This window comes from Mus musculus, chromosome Y, assembly GCF_000001635.26.
Source record: "Mus musculus strain C57BL/6J chromosome Y, GRCm38.p6 C57BL/6J".
Taxonomy (NCBI): domain Eukaryota; kingdom Metazoa; phylum Chordata; class Mammalia; order Rodentia; family Muridae; genus Mus; species Mus musculus.
Genome location: NC_000087.7, coordinates 42,561,708 through 42,583,536, shown reverse-complemented (window position 1 = coordinate 42,583,536; position 21,829 = coordinate 42,561,708). Strand labels below are relative to the sequence as shown.

Sequence of the window (21,829 nt, the reverse complement as noted above, 5' to 3'; positions counted from 1 at the left end):
ATAATAATAATAATAATAATAATAATAATAATAATAATAATAATAAGAAGAAGAAGAAGAAGAAGAAGAAGAAGAAGAAGAAGAAGAAGAAGAAGAAGAAGAAGAAGAAGAAGAAGAAGAAGAAGAAGAAGAAGAAGAAGAAGAAGAAGAAGAAGAAGAAGAAAAGAAAAGCACCTATTCTATGCAGAGGACCCGGCACAAAGCACCCAAATTGTGGCTCATAACATATGCACAATCACAGTTTCAGAGAAACAGTGCTCTCTTGCGGCCTCTGTAGGTAACAGAGGCATAAGTGAGAGAGAGGGGCTGCTCAGCCTAGCACATAAGTGAGAGAGGGGACCTGGGCAGCCTAGCATATAAGTGAGAGAGAGGCCCTGCCCAGCCTAGCACATAAGTGAGAAAGAGGGCCTGCAAGGACTAACATCTAAGTGAGAGAGAGGTCCTGGGAAGCCTAGCACATAAGAGAGAGAGAGAGAGAGGACATGTGAAGCCTAGCACCTAAGAGAGAGAGAGAGAGAGAGAGAGAGAGAGAGAGAGAGAGAGAGAGAGAGAGAGAGAGAGAGAGAGAGAGGGAGGGAGGGAGGGAGAAACGGAGAGAGAGAGAGAGAGAGAGAGAGAGAGAGAGAGAGAGAGAGAGAGAGAGAGAGAGAGAGAGAGAGAGAGAGAGAGGACCTGCCCAGCCTAACGCCTAAGTGAGAGAGAGGGCCTGAGCGGCCAAGCACATAGGTGAGAGTGAGAGGGCCTGCACTGCCTAGCACACTCTTCTATCAAGCTGAGGACTAGGAAAGTAGAGAGAGGAGAGTACCAGAGGTTGTAGGAAATCTGAATGCTCCCTTCTAAACTCTTAGGGGCAGCATAGACTCTTCTGCTGTGCATGTGTACATGCAGAAGTCCACATTATTAAATGTTTATGCACATAAATAAATAAAAAACCAAAAATGCTTACAAGAGCCTCTACAGCTGAAATTAAGTAGAGCCATTTGCTTATTTCATATGTTACATATTTGTTCTGGATTTTCAAGTCTGTAAGCACTTGTCAACCAACAAACTGGAAATCATTTGTCTTAAAGCCAGTAGATTACTCCCACCTTCTAAAATCTCCCTTCAAAGTACTTGGTATTCCGTGAACGCATGCGCAGGGTGTATTCAGCCAATCAGCACAGTCCTTTGGTGAGACCTGTTTGCTCCAGCTGGCATCACAAAGGATCCTCTGAGGCTTCTGTCCGGGTCTGGCCTCTGACAACGTTTTTTTTTTTTTTTTTTTTTTTGCCATTGAGGAGCTAAGCACAGAAGGGTGCGGTTGGGAAGGTGTTCTCCTCTTAGATGAGCTGTAAGTGATAGTCTGCCCTGATCAGGGTTGTTGTACAGTTAATCGAGGTGTGACAGGGTGGGGAATCTCAGGCTCAGGAGGCCACTATGTGAGGAAAAGCCTTCTGATCGCCATTTTCTGTGGAATCTGAGGGTGAATGGAAGGTGGAGGACCGTATTCATGGAAGAGGATCGAACAGGTCAGGGCCATAGAGAATTGGGAACCCTTGGAAGAGAAAAGCTTTGGGCCTGGGGATAGGATCAGAGAAACAGCTGCAGGACTGTGGGTCAGGGAACAGGGAGCCATTGGTGAGATGCCTTGGCGATTGTCCTGTGTGATGTTCAGGATCCCTTAGAAACACACTGAGGATTCCTCCCTCCTCATTGTCTTCTCTATGGTGTGTTCCTTTGGTATAGACTGTATGAACATTGCAGACAGTAGAATGGCATAGAAAGATGAATGAAAAGAAGAAGAGGAGATATTGTAAGAGATTCATAAGTCATTGGGGATGGATTCTGACCACAGATCTTTCTGTCTCAGTCTCCCATGTATTGGGATTAAAGACTTGCACCACCAATTTCAGCTTTTTCTCTCAGTTTAGGTTCTGTAGGATGGGATCTATCTTTGTAGTTTCAGCTGGCCCGGCTTGGCCTGGCCTTGAACTTAGAATCTTCAGATGTTTGAAATCCTCGGCTTCTCCAAATCACTAATTTCTCCAATATAAGGTCTTTCTGTGTGGGTGGTGGTGGTAGTTCATGTTTTTTTGTAGACTTAGTGGTGGATCTTTTTGATATGAATATACAGTTACCATGTTCTTTATCTTTCTGGATAGAACTGTGAGTTTACCTTAGACTGAGATAAACTGTTAAACAGAATTGCTGATGTTTTGTTTAAAAATATTCTGTGGGAGATAGGACCAAAATTCAGATGCCTCAACGGTTAAAGGATGTTGCTCATCATTATTTTGGGAGGAGGGGAGGACTCATATGTTGAAGGTTGGCCAGTTTTTGTCTCTTTTTAAACTGAGAAATGGCAGATTGATAACTTAGGTTCTAAAGGAGGTTTTTAAAGAAGTGAGTTAAAGAAGTTTTTAAAACAAGTTGTGAGGGAGAGGGACATGATAAATGGGATACACGGAGGAAATGGTACGGGTAAGTGTATATATATATATGCATCACCATATTGAATATGTACACAGAACACAGAACTCTCTCAAGGCAATTGATTAAAAATATACATGTTAAGTAAAAAAGAAATGATCTTTCATTGAGCTAAAATAATTTTTTGATTTTTTGTTATTTTTAATTATTAAATGATAATTTTTAATCAGGTAACTAAGTTCTTTTTTTTTTTTATTGTTTTTTTTTTAACTAAGAAGACTATTCAGTTCTTATGAGAAAAATGGCTCTTAAGAAATTGAAGGTGATACCAAAGGAAGGTTACTTATTACTTTTGGACTTTGATGATGAGGATGATGACATAAAAGTTTCAGAGGAGGCTCTTTCGGAAGGTATAGCATTTCCAGTATTAATTGTGTCCTGCAGTTCATTAGACTTTACCTAGTCACCTGAAATGGAAGAAGTCTTTGTTAAAAGCTTACATATACTTCATTTCTAATTTTACCTATATCTCTCTATTCCTATATACAAGGTTTTGCAGCACATAAACCTACTCTTGGAACTATATCAGCATATGTTGAGAGAGAAGAACTTTCTTGATTTTGCCTCAAGAAAAGATGTGAACATTGTTCGTATAATATGTTTGCCAAACATGAATTTATTTCATAAAACCTGCAAATAAATTATTTCCATTTTTTTCTATTATATATTTTCCTTATTTACATTTCAAATATTATCCCCGTTTCTAGTTTCCACTCCAAAAAATCTCCTGTCCTCTCCCCTCTCCCCCATCTCCCCAACACACCATCTACCAATTCCTAACCCAGGTATTCCCCCATACTGGGGCATAGGATCTTTACAGGAACAAGTGTCTCTCCTCCCATTGATGCCTGACTAGTCCATCCTCTGCTACATATGAAGCTGGAGTCATATGTCCCATTATTTGTTTTCATTGATTGGTGGTTTAATCCCATGGAATTGTGGGGTACTTGTTAGTTCATGTTGGTTTTTCTTCTAGGGGCCTGCAAACTCCTTAAGCTCCTTAGGTACTTTCTCCAGATCCATAATTGGGGACCCTGTCCAAAGGATGTCTGTGAACATCCACTTTTTTATTTGTCAGGCATTAGCAGATCCTCTCAGGAGATAACTATATCATTCTCCTGCACCCAAGCCCTTGTTGGCATCTTCAGTAGTGTCTGGATTTGGTGGTTTTTTATGGGATGGATCCCCAAGTGAGGCAGTCTCTGTATTCTTTTATTCTCAGCTCCAATCTTTGTCTCTATAACTCCTTCCATGATTATTTTGTTCCCCATTCTAAGAAGGAACGGCATATCCACACTTTGGTCTTCCTTCTTCAGTTTCATGGGTTTTTCACATTTTACCTTGGTTATTCTGAGCTTCAGGGATAATATCCACTCATCAATGTGGGAATATCATGTGTGTTTTTTGTGATTGGGTTAACTCTCTTAGGAAGATATCATCCAGATCCATCCATTTCTTTAAAAATTTCATGAATTCATTGTTTTTAATAGCTGAGTAGTAATTCATTAAGTAAATGTACCATATTTTCTATATACATTCCTCTAAAGAGAGTCATCTGTGTTCATTTCAGCTTCTTGTTATTATACATAAGGCTGCTATGGACAAAGTGAAGCATGTTTCCTTATTACAAGTTTGAACTTCAAGGTATAACCTTATCAATTTTATGAGGTCCCATTTGTCCATTTTTAATCTTATAGCACAAGACATTGGTGGTATTTTTTTAAAGAATATTCCCCCTTTGCCCATGTATTCCAGGCTATTCCCCACTTTCTCCTCTATAAGTTTCAGTGTCTCTGGTTTTATGTGCAGTCCCTTGATCGACTTAGACTTGAGCATTGCACAGGGGATGAGAATAGATCAATTTACATTCTACTACATGCTAACTGCCAATTGAACCAACACCATTTGTTGAAAATGCTGTCTCCTTTCCACTAGATGGTTTTAGCTCCTTTGTCAAAGATCAAGTGACTATATGTGTGTGGGTTTATTTCTCTGACTTCAGTTCTATTTCATTTATCTACCTGTCTACCACTATACCTGTACCATGTAGTTTTTATCACAATTGTTTTGTAGTGCAGCTTGAGGTCAGGCATGGTGATTCCACAAGAGGTTCTTTTATTGTTGGGAATAGTTGTTCCTATACTAGGTTTTTTTTTTGTTGTTGTTGTTGTTGTTGATTTTCTTTTTTTGTTTGTTTGTTTTTTTCAAATTCCAGGAGAATTTGTAAATTGCCCTTTCTAACTCAGAAAAGAATTGAGTTGGAATTTTGATGGGGATTGTATTGAATCTATAAACTACTTTTGGCAGAACAGCCATTCTTACTATATTAATCCTTCCAATCCATGAGCATGGGAGTTCTTTCCATGTTCTGAGATCTTGTTTCATTTCTTTCTTCAGAGACATGAAGTTTTTATCATATATATCTTTCACTTTCTAAGTTAGAGTCACACCAAGCTATTTTATATTATTTGTGAGTATTGTGAAGGGTGATTTTTCCCTAATTTCTTTCTCATCCTCTTTTTCCTTTGAGTAGAGAAAGGCCACTGATATGTTTGAGTTAATTTTATATTCACCTACTGCACTGAAGTCATATATAAGGTTTATGATTTCTCTGGTGCATTTTTGGGTCACTGATACATGCTATCATATATTCTGGAAATAGTGATATTTTGACTTCTTCCTTTCCAATTTGTATTCATTTGTTTTCCTTTTGTTGTCTAATTGCTCTGGTTAGGACTTCAAATACTATATTGAATAGGTATGAAGAAAGAGGGCAGTCTTGTCTCGTCCCTGACTTTAATGGGATTGTTTCATTTAGTTTAATGTTTCCTACTGGTTTGCTATTTTTTTTTTTTATATTTAGGTATGGGCCTTGAATTCCTGATTTATCCTGGACTTTTATTATGAATGGGTGTTGTAGTTTGTCAAATGCTTTCTCAGCATCTAATGAGGTGATCATGTTGTTTTCGTCTTTGAGTTTGTTTCTATAGTGGATTAAGTTGACAGATTTCCATATATTAAACCATCCCTGCATTACAGGGATGAAGCCTACTTGACCATGATGGATGATCGTTTTGATGTATTCTTTTATTTGGTTTGCAGTGATTTTATTGAGTATTTTTGCTTCGATATTCATAAGGGAAAATGGTCTGAAGTTTCCTTTCTTCATTGAGTTTTTGTATGATTTGAATATAATTGTAATCTGGCTTCATAGAACAAATTCAATAGTGTTCCTTCTCTTTTGATTTTGCATAATAGTTTGAAGAGTTTTGGTATTAGGTCTCCATGTGTAAGACCCCGAAGATGGACCTCCTCTCAAGTGCAGTAAAGTCCCGGGATGAGGTGGCCAGCACCCCAATGACTTGAGAGAAATCCACACCTGATGCAAACTGCAAGAGGTTTTATTATCAGCTAGCTAAGGACAAACTCCTTCCACTGTGCAGGGCAGGGGCGTATGACTCTGAGATGTGACAGAAGAGGGTTTTTATTAACTAGCTGAGGAATTGGGATGATTTGGGAGGAGAGTTTGGAGGAGTTTGGAAGAGTTGGGAGGAGTGTTCTTCTCTGCCCGGATGTCCTTGGCAAAACTCCAATTTTTGAATCTCTAGCTGTATGGCTCAGAAACCAAAAGGCTTTTTGGTGGCTGTAGAGAACATGGAGTCTCTTTCTGGCTGTATTTTTATAAATCAGGGAAAACAATCTTGGAGAATGTTCAGGTGCTTTACCTTCCAGGGAGAAACACTCTGAGTTGGGGTCTCAACATTTCCCACTCCTTCTAGTACATAGTTCTGATCTTATAAGTTAGAAAATTAAACCTCTGGCCCAGCTGCCAAACAAAGCCAACATGAGGTCACAGCTTTAGGATATGTAAGATTGAGAACCTCAGAAGCCCCTTGAATGAGACAAAAGAGCCTCTTGCCAGTGGGAGGAGGGAGGGAGGGAGGTTCCTGTGCAGTGCCCACTGTGTGTGAGCAGTGCCAGGCCAGAGGGCCATGGCAGGCTGGATGCCAGAACTGGGCACATGCTGGAGGTGTGGCAGCAGGGCTTGTGAGAAGCATCAGGGAGAGTCCTTTTGATCTGAGTTCAAGTTTGCCAGAATGGTGGGTCCAGACCAGGACAGGTACTCCTGTTTGAAATTTATGTGGCACCAAGATGGTTTCTGGTTCGTATGTTTTTTGTTTTTGTATTTTTGTTTTAGTTTTTTATTGTGTTTCAACATTTCCAAGGCATCTTTTCTGACCAGTTGTAGGTCCTTCAAGTGAGCTAGTGGGAGTTCTGAAAAAGAAACATGAGGGTCAAACATTCCACCTGCTTCTGTTAAAGGGGGGGTCCCCAGTTGAGGAGTTCGAATGGTGTAAGTTTAAATTTCCCTGTGGTGTTCCATACTCAGAACAAGGTGAAGGGAAAAAGAGCTGCATAATCTTTTCTGCAGGTCTCTAAAACCAATTTAGTCAAGGTTTCTTTTAATGCTATATTCATCCACTCTACCTGTCCTGAAGTCTGGCATATATAAGAACAATGTATCTTCCAATGGATCCCCCATTGTCTGGCTAACCCTTGTCTTACCTGGGCAATGAAGGAGGGGCCATTGGCTGACGAAAGTACCTTAGGGATGCCAAATCTTAGGAAATTTTCCTCTAATATCTTCTTTGCCATGGCAAAGGTGTTCTTGTTCTTAGTGGGGAAGGCTTCTACCAAGCCTGAAAAGGTGTTTACAAAAAACAAATAGATGTTTATTACTGTACTTGGCTGGTTTAACTTCAGTAAAATCTACTTTTCTGTATGCTCTTGGTCAGTCAACTCTTATCCACTTTCTGGGGGGTGTTCTTGTGGTGCCCAGCAATGGTGAGGGCACATGCTTGGCATTCATTAACAATCTCATGGGCAACATCTGGCAATCTTATAATATAGCAATTTGAGCTCTTAACATTTTTTTGACCTTCTGATTTTCCAAGGGCATGAGGTGGTGTAGATTGATGCTGTAGATTACCTTTCTCTTGTGGGCAGGACAGAGCAACCATCTTGGGTCTTAGCGACTCCCTGGGTAGTATGCACACATATATCAGGTATTTTGCCTGTTAATTCCTGATCTTCTGGAGTATAATCAAAGCCTGCATCTTTGAGATTATAATGGTCTTGACATTCTTTATTTTTTTCTCTTAGGGCAGCCAGGTCAGGCATCAGATTTCCCTTCACTAGGGCCTCATGGACTTTGTGGTGACTATTGCAATGTATGATGACAAGTTTTTTTGCAAAGTGTATATCTTCTAACAGTCTCTTGGTTTCTTTTTTATTTTTAATATCTTCCCCAGTAGATGTGAGTAGCACCCTTTTTCTAAAGATAAAAAGATAAAGATAAAGATAAAGAAAGATAAAGATAAAGATAAAGATAAAGATGAAGATAAAGATAAAGATAAAGATAAAGAAAGATAAAGATAAAGATAAAGATAGATAAAGAAAGATAAAGATAAAGATAAGATAAAGATAAAGATAAAGATAAAGATAAAGATAAAGATAAAGATAAAGATAAAGATAAAGATAAAGATAAAGATAAAGATAAAGATAAAGATAAAGATGCATGTGAGTGGTGGCAAAGGCATACCTGCTGTCTGTTTAGATATTGATGTTCTATTCTATTGCCAGCTGCAAGGCTTGGATGAGTGTGATTAGCTCTTCTCTCTGGACAGTCATTCCTTCAGAAAAGCTGCTGGCACGGATGGTTTCTTTTCCGTTGACCAGTGCTGGCACCACTTTTCTTTTACTTTCAATCAAAAAGCTGATACTATCTGTGTACCAATTGGGGCAGCCTGGCCATGGCTGGTCAGTGACTTCTTTCTTAGTTTTGATTTCTTCTGCCAGGATGTCTATACTCCTTCACTGGTAGGGAGTTGTCAGCTTCAGGCAGCAAGGTGGAAGGATTAGGGATAGCAGGGGTGAAAACTACACTCTCTCTACACTCTCTCAGTCAGTAAGAGACTCTGATAATGGGTCCTGTGAGCATTAGTCATCCAGCAATCTGACAGCTGTCTAACAATGCTTTCTAAGGCATGGGGGCAGAGGGGGTTTACTACTATAGTTCCTTGACCTAGAGTCAGTTTGTCAGCATCTTTGAGAAGTACTGGCACAGCAGTGGTAGCTTTTAAGCAAGAATGCCATCCACTGGCCACTTGGTCTTTTTTTTTTTTTTTTTTTTTTTTTTTTTTTACAAGTAGACTACAAGTCTTGTCTATGTCCCCAGAGCTTAGGTCAGGACCTATCTCACTATTTCTGCTCTTTTATCTAAATAGAGAGTGAATGGCCATGTCACATCTGTCAGGACTAGGGCTGAGGCACTAAGCACAATTTTTTAATCTTTTTAAAGGCCTCCCCATATATGGGGTCCATGAGAAAGTCCCAGTCTCTTTAGTAAGAAGGGATTATTAGTGAGTGCCAGGTGGCAAAGCCTTGCTTTTTAACTGGTAGCAACAGAGTATTCCAGGAAGACTGACAAAGGACCAAACACGCCTAGTTCTAAGAGCCTTTGAAGGTGAGGTCTGATGCCCTCTCCGGCCTCTTTGCTCATGGTGTATTGTTGTACCCCGAAAGGAATCACACCAGTTCTCAATCTCACAATGACGGGGGGCACCATTTTTGCCTCAATTATACCCCCAGTCTTTGCCCAGGCTGTTGGATATCTCTCTAACTAGGTCCATTCTAGTACTTTTCTTGATGGGGCTTGAGGCTCATGTAATCTATATACTTCTTCCAATTTTGATGTTAAATTTATAGAGACAGAGGCTTGCCAAGGGATTGAAGTTCCTTGCAAAGAGCAGCTTATTTGGGATTTTAAATATGCTAGTATGTCTCTCCACAATAATGGGGTGGGGCTTGAGGAATGATGAGGGAGGAATGAGTTACTTGGCTTATTCATAGATTAACTTTCTTATCAGTGGTCCAAGAGTATGGTTTCTGACCAGTAGCCCCGAATACTAAGGATTGCTGGTTCCTCAATTTCTCCAGTGGCTCTGTCAGGACTGAAAACTCTGCTCTGATATCATGAAGGGAAGCCATGGGGGTCTCTTCCACCGTTAGGGTTACCCTAGTCTCACGTAGGGTGTCTGTTCCCCATATCCACTAGTCATCATCCTCTGGGATAAGGACTTAGGTGGTCTGGTATCTGTCTCTTTCTTGGGGCAGTCTCTTGCCCAGTGTCCCTTTTCTTTACAGTACCCACATTGGTCCTTATCTACAGGTGGTGTGAAGGTCCTATGGAGTTCTGAGGTCTTTTTGGCCCTGTGTTGCCCAGTTACCCTGTCTGCCTATTCCCTCCATCTTTTCTATAAACTTCCTTATCAACTGCTAATGTATCCAAAATCCTAATTAAATTTCTATCCTGCCTTCCATCTGGTCTACTTTCTCTTGACTCAACTACTCTCTCTTCTCTTTCTCCTTTTTCTTTTTTAGTCTCTCTCTTATGGTACACTTTCTCTGCCTCCTTAAACAGATCTTGAAAAGATAATGTTTGCAGACTCTCTAGATGCTGTAACCTTCGCCTAATGTCAGAAGCAGAATGCCCAAATGAAAGCCATGGCCACTGCTGCCTGCTGGCTCTCTGACATAGTGTCAAAGGGAGCGTAATGCTTGTATGATTCTAAGAGGCATTCTAAAATCACTGCTGGGGGCTCCTTTTCCCCTTTAGGATCCCTCTTACCTTGACCAAATTGCTTGGGTGCCTGTTAGCTCCTCCCTTTCCTGCTACCCTACCCCTGTGTAAATGTGTCAACTGCTTGCTACCTTCAGGCCTGTTAGGGTCACAGTCAGGACCATTCAGAGGGAAGCCTGCATCTATTTCATTTGGAAGTTGTGTCAGCCATCCATTGGCTCCCAGCACATATTTCTTGTCTCAAGCAGAATCATTTCCTTCTCCTCTGTGGTAAAATTAAACTGCAATAGCTATTGACAGTCATCCCAAGTGGACTGATAAGAGAACATGAGAGATTCCATTAGATTAGTAAGGCTAGAGGTGTTTTCAGAGAAGGGGGCATGTTTTGCCTTCCAATTGTAGAGATCAGAGGAGGAAAAAGGCCAATACTGAAGGAGCTGCATTTCCATGGTCTGCTGGAGTAGGGCCATAAGTACTTAAAGCCAGCGCGATTGTTGAGTCTGGTCTCAATAGGCTCTGAGCTCATTTGTCTTGGTTTCCAGAAGCTGGTCACGCCCCCATGTTTCCAGCAGTACCCTTTTGAGATATCTGGGAAGGGACCGGTTGGGGATATGAGGGTGGAGTATCACGCCATTCTGGAGGTTATTACATCTCTGGAAATATCTCAAGAGGAGCCAAGGGTTGCATTCCTCCCTTCCCCCCGCCATTTACATCTTCGTTTTGTTTTTTTTTTTTTTTTTCCACTTAGTGGCAGAAAGCTAGGACTAGGGAGCCCAGCTTGTTCTTCTGTACTCAAGGTTTCAACCAGGTGCTCTCTGGTGGTCAACTAACATCAACAGGTGGCAATTTTGTAGAGCAGAAAGTTCTCCAAAATCTCTTTTTGACATCTACAAAGAGATTGTGAGTCCTAGTCATAATTTCAGTTTGATGCTCATGAGTCAATCCAAGGGGAGTGCTAATAGTCTATCCAAACTGCATAGTCACATACAGGGAGACAAACAATATATACAGTAACGGAAACACATGGCCGAGTTAGCAAACTCTCACTTGGCACCCAGTAACAGAAACAGTAAACACACTCTCACTTGGTACCCAGCAACATTAAAAGATGGCCAAGTGAGCACACACTTACTTGGCACCCTGATGGGAGATGTCCAGGCATCCCTGGAGCTCCCTCAGACCTCCAGGGATGTCTCCCAGTATAGTGTGCGATTACTCCTGACATGCCTGTCAGTAACCCTCCCCTCCATACAGAATAGAAAGATTGTAAACCATGAATTCTGAATTCAAACACTGCCGGCAGACAAAAACATAGACAAAGACAGGATCCTACCGGCAAGTGGCATCTCTGAGAAATGGGATAGGCCACAAATCCAGGCAAACGAGCCCCCATATGTAAGAACCCCAAAGTTTGGCCTCCACTCAAGTCCCTGGATGAACTGTCCAGGACACCAATAACTCCAGAGAAAACCACACTTGATGCAAAATGCAAGAGGATTTATTATCAGCTAACTGAGGACATTTTTAACACTGTGCAGGGTAAGGGATTTTGACCCTGAATGGTGAGAGTGGGGGGCTTTTAACAGCTAGCTGAGGAACTGAGATGAGTTGGGAGGAGAGATGGGAGAAGTTGGGAAGAGTTGGGAGGGTTTAGGAGGGTTGGGAGGAGATTTGGGAAGGTATGGGAAGAGTTGAGAGGAGTGTTATTTTCTGCTGGATGTCCTTGGTAAAATTACAATTACCATATCTCTGGCTGTAAGGATAAGAAATGAAAAGTCTGTTTGCTCACTATAGACAACAAAGAACTTCTTTCTGGCTGCATTTTTAGAGATCAGGGAAAACAAGCTTGGGGAATGTCCAGGGGCTTTACCTTCAAGTGAGAAACAATCTAAGTCAGGGTCTATCACATGAAGATCTTATTGAACTCTGATGGTTCATCAGATCCTGGGCTTTTTTTGGTTGGGAGATTATTAATGACTGCTTCTATTTCTTTAGGAGTTATGGATGTAATACAGAATTTCTCTGATCCTGATTTATATTTGGTACCTGATATCTGTCTAGATACGTGTCCATTTGTTTTCCTCATTTTCCATTTTTGTTGAGTATAGACTTGTTTAGTAGGATCTGATTATTCTTTGACTTTCCTAAGATTCTGTTGTTATGTCTCCCTTTTCAATTCTGGTTTTGTTAATTTAAATACTGTCCCTGTGCCCTGTACTTAGTCTGTCTAATGGTTTATAATTCTTGTTGATTTTCTCAAAGAACCAGCTCCTAGCTTGTTTGATTTTTTTATGTAATTCCTTTGTTTGCACTTGGTTGATTTCAACCATGAGATTGATATTTGTCCTGCCTTAAAGACATCTTGAGTGAATTTGCTCCCTTTTGTTCTAGAGTTTTTAGGTGTGCTGTCAACCTACTCCAGTATCCTCTTTCCAATTTCGATTCAGAGGCATTCAGAGGTATGAGTTTCCCTCTTAGAACTGCTTCCATTGTGTCCCATAACTTTTGGTATGTTGTAGCTTCATTTTCATTAAAATCTAAAAAGTCTTAAATTTATCTCATTTTTCTTCCTTGTCTGAGTTATCACTGACTATATTTTTGTTCACCTTCTATGTTTATGTGTGTTTTTAATTACTTATATTTCTATTTCAGATCAGCCTTAGTCCTTAGTGATCTCATAGGATGCATAGGATTATTTCGATATTTTTATATCTGTTGAGACAAGTTTTGTGACTGATTATATGGTCAATTTTGGAGAACGCATCATGAGGGGCTGAGAAAAAGGGATATCCTTTTCTATTCGAATAAATTTTTTATAGATATCAACTCATGTATTTGTTTCATAACTGCTGTTATTTTAACTGTGTCTCTTTTTAATTTTTGTTCCCAGGGACTTTCCATTGATGAGGGAGGGGTGTTGATCTAATATTGTTTGGGGTGCAATGTGTGTTTTTGAGCTTTACTAAATTTCTTTTATGAGTGTGGATGACATTGCATTTGGCGTATAAATGTTCAGAATTGGGAATTCATCTTGGTAAATTTTAACATTGATGAATATGAAGTGTCCCTCCTCTTTTTTTTTTTTTTTTTTGATAACTTTGGGTTGAAAGTCGAATTTATTTGATATTAGAATGGCTACTCCAACTTGTTTCTTTGGAACATTTGCTTGGATAATTGTTTTCCAGCCTTTTACTCTAAGGTAATATCTGTATTTGTCCCTGAGATTTGTTTCTAGTATGCTTGGTCTTGCTTACACATCCTGTCTGTTATTCTATGTCTTTTTATTGGTGAATTGTGTCCGCTGATATTATGAGATATTAAGGAAAAGTAGTTGTTCCTTCCTGTTATTTTTCTTGTTAGAGTTGGAATGTGATTCATGTAGCTTTCTTCTTTTAGGTTTGCTTCAAGATCAATTTCTTGGTTTTTCTAGAGTGTAATTTCCCTCCTTATATTGGAGTTTTCCCATTATTACCCCCTTGATGGGCTTGATTTGTTCGAGCATATTGTGTAGATATCGTTTTTTTCACAGAATACCTTGTTTTCTCAATCTATTGTAAAATTTTTTGATGCGTCTAGTAGCCTTGTCTGGCATTTCTTTTCCCTTAGGGTCTGTATGACATCTGCCCTGGATATTATGGCTTTCATAATCTCTGGGGATAAGTTAGGTTTAGTTTTGATAGGATTTCCTTTATAAGTCACTTGACCATTTTCCCTTAGAGCTTTTAATATTCTTCTTTTTCTTTTCTTTCTTTCTTTCTTTCTTTCTTTCTTTCTTTCTTTCTTTCTTTCTTTCTTTCTTTCTTTCTTTCTTTCTTTCTTTTTTTTATGCAATTTGAGTTTTGATTTCTATATGATAGAAGAAATTTCTCTTGTGGTCCAAACTATTTGGAGTTTTGTACGCTACTTGTATATTCATAGGCAACTCTTTCTATAGGTTAGGGAAGTTTTCTTCTATAATTTTGTTGAATATATTCACTGTCCCTAAATTTGAAAAACTTACTTGTCATTGATACCTATTATCCTTAAGTTTTGTCATCTCCTTGTGTCCTGGATTTTCTTGGTGTAAATATTTCCTTTCTAAAATCTTTTCCAAAAATTCACATGGAGAGTTTTTCCAGAGAAATTCAAATCGATAGTACTTTATTAACTATTACTTATATAGAATCCTTTCAAATGTTACTGTTTTCTATTGTTAATACAGTAAAGAGCCCAGCATTTGATAAAAATGAGAATATATCGCCTCAAGCAGAAGCAGATGAAGATATGGGGTAACATTTTCAATATTTTTGCCAGCTCAATAGATTACTTCATAAGTAGTGTTTGTATTCCCTTCACTGGAGAAGTAGATTCAGTAAGATAGCAATACAAATCTGACACTGCTATATGTTGAGTTCAAGCCCAGCTTGAGGTCCTTCAGACCTTGTGATAACAAACACATAGCAACTAGTACAATATGATCACCTGCCTGAGATCTTCCAAGATATACACACAAAGAAAAGGAGAAAAATCATGAAAATAAGAGGGGGACCAACTGGAAAGAAGAAGGGTCTCAGCAAGAGTGGGAAAGTAATGAATAAACTACTGTGGGTGTTAATGTATGAATTGGTAAAAGTAAAGGATACAAGATCACTTTGATACTCCACCATGTATTATAAATATATATATATTACATTTGTCCCTAACCAAACATTATATATTTATTATAAATAATTAAAAGAAGGTTCTTTTTAAAGTTTTGTGTGGGTAAGAAAAATGTCCTACCAGTCCACTATATTTCTTGCATTAATTTTTTATTTTCCTTTCTTCACAGAGATGAAGTAGACAGTATGTTGGATAAATCTGAAGGTATGTGTTTTTGGAGGTATTTGCCTGTTTTTTAAAGAGGTCAGAAGAGGGCATCAGATTTCTAGACTGTATAGCAAAAGGGGACAATTTTAGGGTTCACAGTAATTGTAGTTTCCTTTAAAACACATATGAGATAACTTCTCAGCAAACATTCAGAATGCAAGATTAGCTGAAGATGTAGCTCAGTGGTAAATCACCATTTAAATGTGATGAGTTTCATCTTCAGTGGCAAAAATAAACAAACAGAAACAAACAAAGAAACAAAACAAAACAATAATTACAAAACCCCAAACAAACCAACAAATGCACCAAATTAAAAAAAATCCTACCAAACAAACAAAACACAGTTATAAGTCTTGCAAATGAAATGTTAGGTTGTCCAGTTTGCCAAATTAACTGCAAATTGTAAAATGAGCAAGAAACCGAGTTTGCTCTTGTAAGGAAACAAGCAAAACCAGCAATAAGCATTTTAGGAGCCTAAACTTAGGCATGATTAGAGAAGAAAAAAAAATACAGTGGCTACCACAAGAGAACAAACCTCTCAGAGGGGCTAGAGAGATGGCTGTTTTGGTAATGTGCTTTCCTTGAAAGTATATAAATTAAGGAGGGGGTCTTAAATCAGCTTTAAAAATGCAGGCTGCAACCCAGTGAAAAGTAGGTGAAGACAGCTTGCTGGCTAGCCAGGCTAGTGGCATTGGTGAGCTGCACAATCAGAGAGAACCTGTCTCAAGATTTAAGTTTGGGCAGTCAGAGGTGGTTCATGCCTTATTCCCAGCAGTTGGTAACCAGGGTGAGGTCCAGGACTACAACCCTGCCTTGAAAAAAAAAAAAAAAAAGGAAGTTGGAATGTGATTGAGAATGCAGCAAATGTCTATTTGCCGCCTTCTTATTCATACTTATACTGAAATGTATATGCATCAGGTTTTTACAATACTCTTTATGTGATTTACACAATCCATTAAAATGATGGTTTTTGTCTTTTTGTTTTTTCTCTTTGAGGAAATTGTCAATATTAAGAAAGTGTTATAATTTTGTAATCTCCACTGTATAGTACAAATAAACATTTTTCAAGAAAAATGATCAGCACACCTTAAAAGACACAAAGGACAGGGATGGAAAGATGGCTTAGAAATTAAGAGCACTTGTTGTTCTTGGACAGAACCAAGTTTTAGTTCCTAGGACCCACACAATGGCTCAAAACCATTTTTAATTCTATATCCATGGGTTTTGGAATTCTCTTCTAGTTTCTATGTGCACCACACATGCATGTTTATAAATACAAACATGCAAAAACAAATTACTTAAATAAATAAAACAATTGAAAATTACAAACAACAGCACCTTCATCTGAAACAAAGTAGGAGAGTCTTGTTTGGGGTCCGTTTTATTTTAGCTTTCAAGTTAGTATTGTAAACTTGGAAAATGGAAAGCCTCTGGGTAGTAGTGGCAGCTAAAATACTACCTCCTTTTTGCTCTTCAATGACAGACGACTGATTGAGCCTTTCTCACCCTTAGTACACATGTGCAAACACTGCCAATCAGCAAGGACCTTGGCTGAGATTGTTTTCCCGCTATCCAAACCCTGTTACCCAGTATGCTTTGTGGTAGTCATCAAGCCGAGTTCTTGTGGAAGCAAGGTTCTTGAGGAAGCGTGGTAGGGAGAAGTCTCAGTAGAGGTAGTCAATTGTCTGTTGAAAGATGATTAATCCTGTTTGAGCTGGGGGCCTGTGTGGGGAAGAAGGTGGAGGGGTGGAGGTGTTACTTTAGGAGTAAGGAGAGGAGGTGACCCTCACTGGACTCAGGAAGGTACTGCTTCCAGGCTCACAATCAACTTTTCCCACTTAGGTCTCTGCTGAGAAAATCAGAGAACTTCGCTAAGGGCAGGAGTTTGAACAGAATTATCTCCTAACAGAAAGCAGGAAGGCCAGGGAATTGGAGACCCTGGAAGTCTTCTTGGGGCTTGGGGATGTGAGGAGTGATTAAATTGGAAGTCAGTTAGTGGAGCCAACAGATTAAAACCTTCTTTTAGCTGCTGCTGCCTGCCAGGAATTCATTAAAAACGAACTGAAATCCAGTCTTCATTTACCTCTACCTGTTGTTAAAATGGCAGATTCCCGAAATTTCTATGTATAGGCTCCAATTGCCTCAAAATACAGAGGCTGCTCTCAGCCTCAGAAGTGCTTGGACTTCAGATATAATTCAGGTCAGGTTGTTGTTATTTATTTGTTGTTTTGGTTTAGGAAAGTAAGCTCTAACTGAATATCTCAGGATTGTCTGAAACCTCACCTGCAGCTTTGACTGGCCTTGAAACTGAAGTCCCCAGCCTTACAAATGTACCTGGGCCTGAGGAAATGTGTTCTTTATTTTTTATATTTAAAATTTGTTTGTTTGTTTGTACGTTTGTTTGTTTTTTCTTCCTTTTTTCCTTGTTGAAGATTGAAACCAGAGCTTCTTGCTGTAGCAGTAAAATATTTGTCCAGCCAGAAAAACTTTATATTTTAGATCTGCTTTAGATTTGTATTATGATGAAAAAAATTGAGGAGCTTGGTTATGATAAAAGCAACCATGATTTCATTTGGAGATTGAGATGCAAACACATTTACTCTAATTTATCAAAACCCTAGCAACAATGGGACCAAAATTTAGATCATCCTGTGATTGCATATAAACCCACTTGAAGTCACAGTTAAAGCCATCATATTCGGTGTGTGTGTATGTGTGTGTGTGTGTGTGTGTGTGTGTGTGTGTGTGTGTGTGTGTGTGTGTGTGTGTGTATTTACATTTCAAATATTAGTCATTTCCTGGTTTCACCCCAGAAATTCCCTTTACCATTCCACCCTCCCTCTGCTTCTATGAGCATGTTCCCCCACCCACCAACTCCCATGTCCCTGCTCTAGTATTTGCCTACACTAGGGCACCAACCTTCACATGACCAAGGATCTCTCCTCTCACTGATGTTTGACAAGGACATCCTCTGCTATGTATTTAGCTGGAGCCATGGTTCCCCCTCTTTGTTTGCTGGCTTAGTCCCTGAGTGCTCTGTGGGGGGGGGGGCGGTCTGCTTGGTTCATATTATTGTTCTTCCTGTAAGGTTACAAACCCCTTCAGCTCCTTCAGTCCTTCCTCTAACTCCTCCACTGTGGACCCCATTATCAGTCTGATTGTTGGCTGTGAGCATGAGCCTCTGTTTTTGCCAACCTCTGGCAGAGCCTCTGAGGACACAGCCATATTAGGCTCCTTTCAGCAATTATTTGTTGGTATCCACAATAGTGACAGGGTCTGGTGTTTATATACGGGATGGATCCACAGGTGGGGCAGATTCTGAATGGTCGTTCCTTCAGTCTCTGCCCTGCACTTTGTCTCCATATTTCCTCCCAGTAGTATTTTGTTCCCCATTCTGAGAAGGACGGAAACATGCACACTTTTTTCTTCCTTCTTAAGATTTATGTGGTCTGTGAATTACATTTTGGGTATTCTGAACTTTTAGGATAATATCCACTTATTATGAGTGCATACCATATTTTTTCCTTTGGGATTGTGTTACCTCATACAGGATGATATACTTTAGACCTATCTGTTTGCGTGTGAACTTCCTGAAGTCATTGTTTCTTTATGGTCACTATACATTTTTATCACTATTTCTCTATAATACAGCTTGAGGTCAGGGATGATTCCCTCTGAAGTTCTTTTATTGTTGTGAATAGTTTTTCAATATCCTGGATTTTCGTTATTCCAAATGATTTTGCATATTGCTCTTTCTATCTTTATAAAGAATTGAGTTTGAATATTGATGGAGAGGGCATGGAATCAGAGCTTACTTTTGGCAAGAAAGCCATTTTTACTAAATTATTTGGGACACCAATCTATGGCCATGGGAGATATTTCCAACTTCTGAGAATTTCAATTTCTTTCTTCAGAGACTTGAAGTTCTTGTCCTACAGAACTTTGACTTGCTTTTTTCGTGTCACACCAAGGTATTAAAATATGAGACTATTGTGAAGCGTGTTGCTTCCATAACTTCCTTTTCAGCCGGTTTATCCTTTTAGTAGAGGAAAGCTACTGATCTATTTGAGTTAATTGTATATCCAATCACTTTGCTAAAGTTGTTTCTCAGGCTTAAGGGTTCTTTGGTGGATATTTTGGGGTCACTAAATATACTATCTTATTACCTGTTAATAGTGATATTTTCATTTGTTCTTTTCCAATTTTTAACTTTTTGACCTCTTTTTGTTTTCTATTTAATCTGGCTAGAACTTCTAGTACTATAGTGAATAGGTAGGGAGAGAGTGGGAAGCCTTGTCATATATTAGTGGGACTGCATCATGTTTCTCTCCATTTATTTTGATGTTGGATTCTGGTTTGCTACTATGTTTATTTATGGGCCTTGCTTTCTGAATCTATCCAAGACTTTCATCATGAAGGCGTGTTGATTTTTTTTTAAACGATTCCTCGGCGTCTAATGAGATAATACTGTGTTTTTTCCTTGAGATTCTTTACATATTGGATTACATTGATGGATTCCCATATATTGAACCATTCCTGTATCCCTGGGATGAAGCATCTTGATCATGAAGGATGATCATTTTGATGTGTTATTGGATTGTGTTTAACAGAATGTTATTGAGAATTTTTGCATCAATATTTATAAGTTAAATTGGTCTGAAGTATCCTTTCTTCATTGGGTTTTTGTATGGTTTGGGTATAAGAGTAAATGTGGCTTCATAGAACAAATTAAGTAGTGTTCATTTTCTTTTGTTTTTGCATAATAGATTGAAGATTGTTGGTATTGGTGTTTCATTGAAAGTCTGATAGAAATCTGTACTAAACCCATCAGATACTGGGCTTTTTTTTTTTTTGGAGGGGGGGGCTCTTAATGACTGCTTCTATTTCTTTGGGGGTTATGGGAGAGTTTACAGGGTTTATCTCAACCTGATTGAAATTTAGTACCTGACATCTGTCTAGATAATTGTCCAATTCATCCAGATTTTCCACTTTTGCTAAGTTACAGGCTTGTGTAGTAGGATCTGATAATTTTTTTGGATTTACTAAGTATCTGTTGTTATGTCTCCCTTTTCATTACTGGTTTTGTTAATGTTGATACTTTCCCTGTGCCCTGTAATTAGTCTGGCTAATGTTTTATCTATCTTGTTGACTTTCTCAAAAATCCAGCCCCTAGTTTGTTTGATTTTATGTTATAGTTCCTTTGTTTCCACTTGTTTGATTTCAGCCCTGAGTTTAATTAGTTCCTGCCTTCAACTCCTCTTGGGTGAATTTCCTTCCTGTTATTCAAGGGGTTTTAGGTGTGCTGTCAACCTACTACTGTATCTTCTCTACAGTTTCTATTTAGAGGCATTCAGAGCTATTAGATTACCTTTAACACTGCTTTAGTTGTGTTCCACAACTTTCGGTATGTAGTAACATCATTTTTTTTAAACTCTAAAAAGTCTTATATTTATTATTATTTTTTTTTATTTCTTCCCTACCTGAATTATCACTGACTGGATTTTTGTTCACCTTCTACATGTACATGGGTTTTCAATTATTTATATTATTATTTCAGATCAGCCTTAGCCCTTGGTGATTAGATAGGATGTATGAGATTATTTGGATATTTTTATATCTGTTGAGGCATGTTTTGTGACTGATTATATTGTTAATTTTGGAGAAGGCGTCATGAGGTGCTTAGCAGAATTGTCAATTTTTGTTCTAGAATAAAATGTTCTATAGATATCAACTAATGTATTTGTTTCATAACTTCTGTTAGTTTAACTGTGTCTTTTTTAATTTTTCTTTCAAGGATCTTTCCATTGATGAGTGAGGGTTGTTGAAGTCTTCTACTATTATTGTGTGTGGTGCAATGTGCATTTTGAGCTGTACTAAAATTTCTTATATGAATATGGATGCCATTGCATTTGGACTATAAATGTTTAGAATTGAAAATTCATCTGGGTAAATTTTAACTTTGATGAATATGAAGTGTCACTCCTTGTCTTTTTAGATAACATTGGGTTGAAAGTCAAACTTATTTGATATGAGAATGGCTACTCAAAATTTGTTTCTTTGGAACATTTGCTTAGAAAATTGTTTTCCAGCCTTTTACTGTGAGGTAATGTCTGTCTTTGTCCCTGAGGTTTGTTTCTGGTATGCTGGGTCTTGCTTACACATCCAGGCGGCTAGTCTATTTCTTTCTAATTGGTGAATAGAATATGGTGATATTAAGAGATACTAAAACAAAGTCTTTCTTTCTTCCTGTTATTTTTGTTGGAATTTTGTTCATGTAGCTATCTTCTTTTAGGTTTATTTCAAGATTAATATCTTGCTTTTGCTAGCATGTGATTTCCCTCCTTATATTGGAGTTTTCCCTTTATTATCCCTTGAAGGGTTTGATTTGTTCAAAGATATTGTGTAAATATTGTTTTTTCACGGAATACCTTGTTTTCTCAATCTATGGTAAAATAGTTTTGCTGCATATTATAGCTTTGGCTCTTATTTCTGCTCTCTTAGTGTCTGTATGATATCTACCCGGGATCTTATGGCTTTCATAGTCTCTGGGGAGAAGTTAGGTGTAATTCTGATAGGAATTCCTGTATATGTTACTTGACCATTTTACCTTACTGCTTTTAATATTCTTTCTTTGCTTCGTGCATTTGGTGCTTTGATTAATATATGATGGCAGGGATTTTTGTTTTTGTTGTTGTTTTTCTGGTCCAAACTATTTGGAGTTCTGCATGCTTCTTGTATGTTCATGGACATCTCTTTCATTAGGTTAGGAAAGGTTTCTTTTATAGTTTTGTTGAAGATATTCACTGGCCCTATAATTTGGAAATCTTACTTCTCATCTATACCTGTTATCCTTATGATTTTTCTTCTCCT

At 38.5% G+C, this 21,829-nt stretch overlaps 1 long non-coding RNA gene across 1 annotated transcript; it reads left to right on the top strand.

Annotated features, from left to right (window-relative positions):
• The first annotated feature begins 1,301 nt into the window (after positions 1 to 1,301).
• Gm29276 lies at positions 1,302 to 14,335 on the top strand. Its single transcript, XR_882322.1, has 3 exons — positions 1,302 to 1,330; positions 12,503 to 12,570; positions 14,313 to 14,335. It is a non-coding gene; the product is annotated as a predicted gene 29276 (long non-coding RNA).
• Positions 14,336 to 21,829: the final 7,494 nt, after the last annotated feature.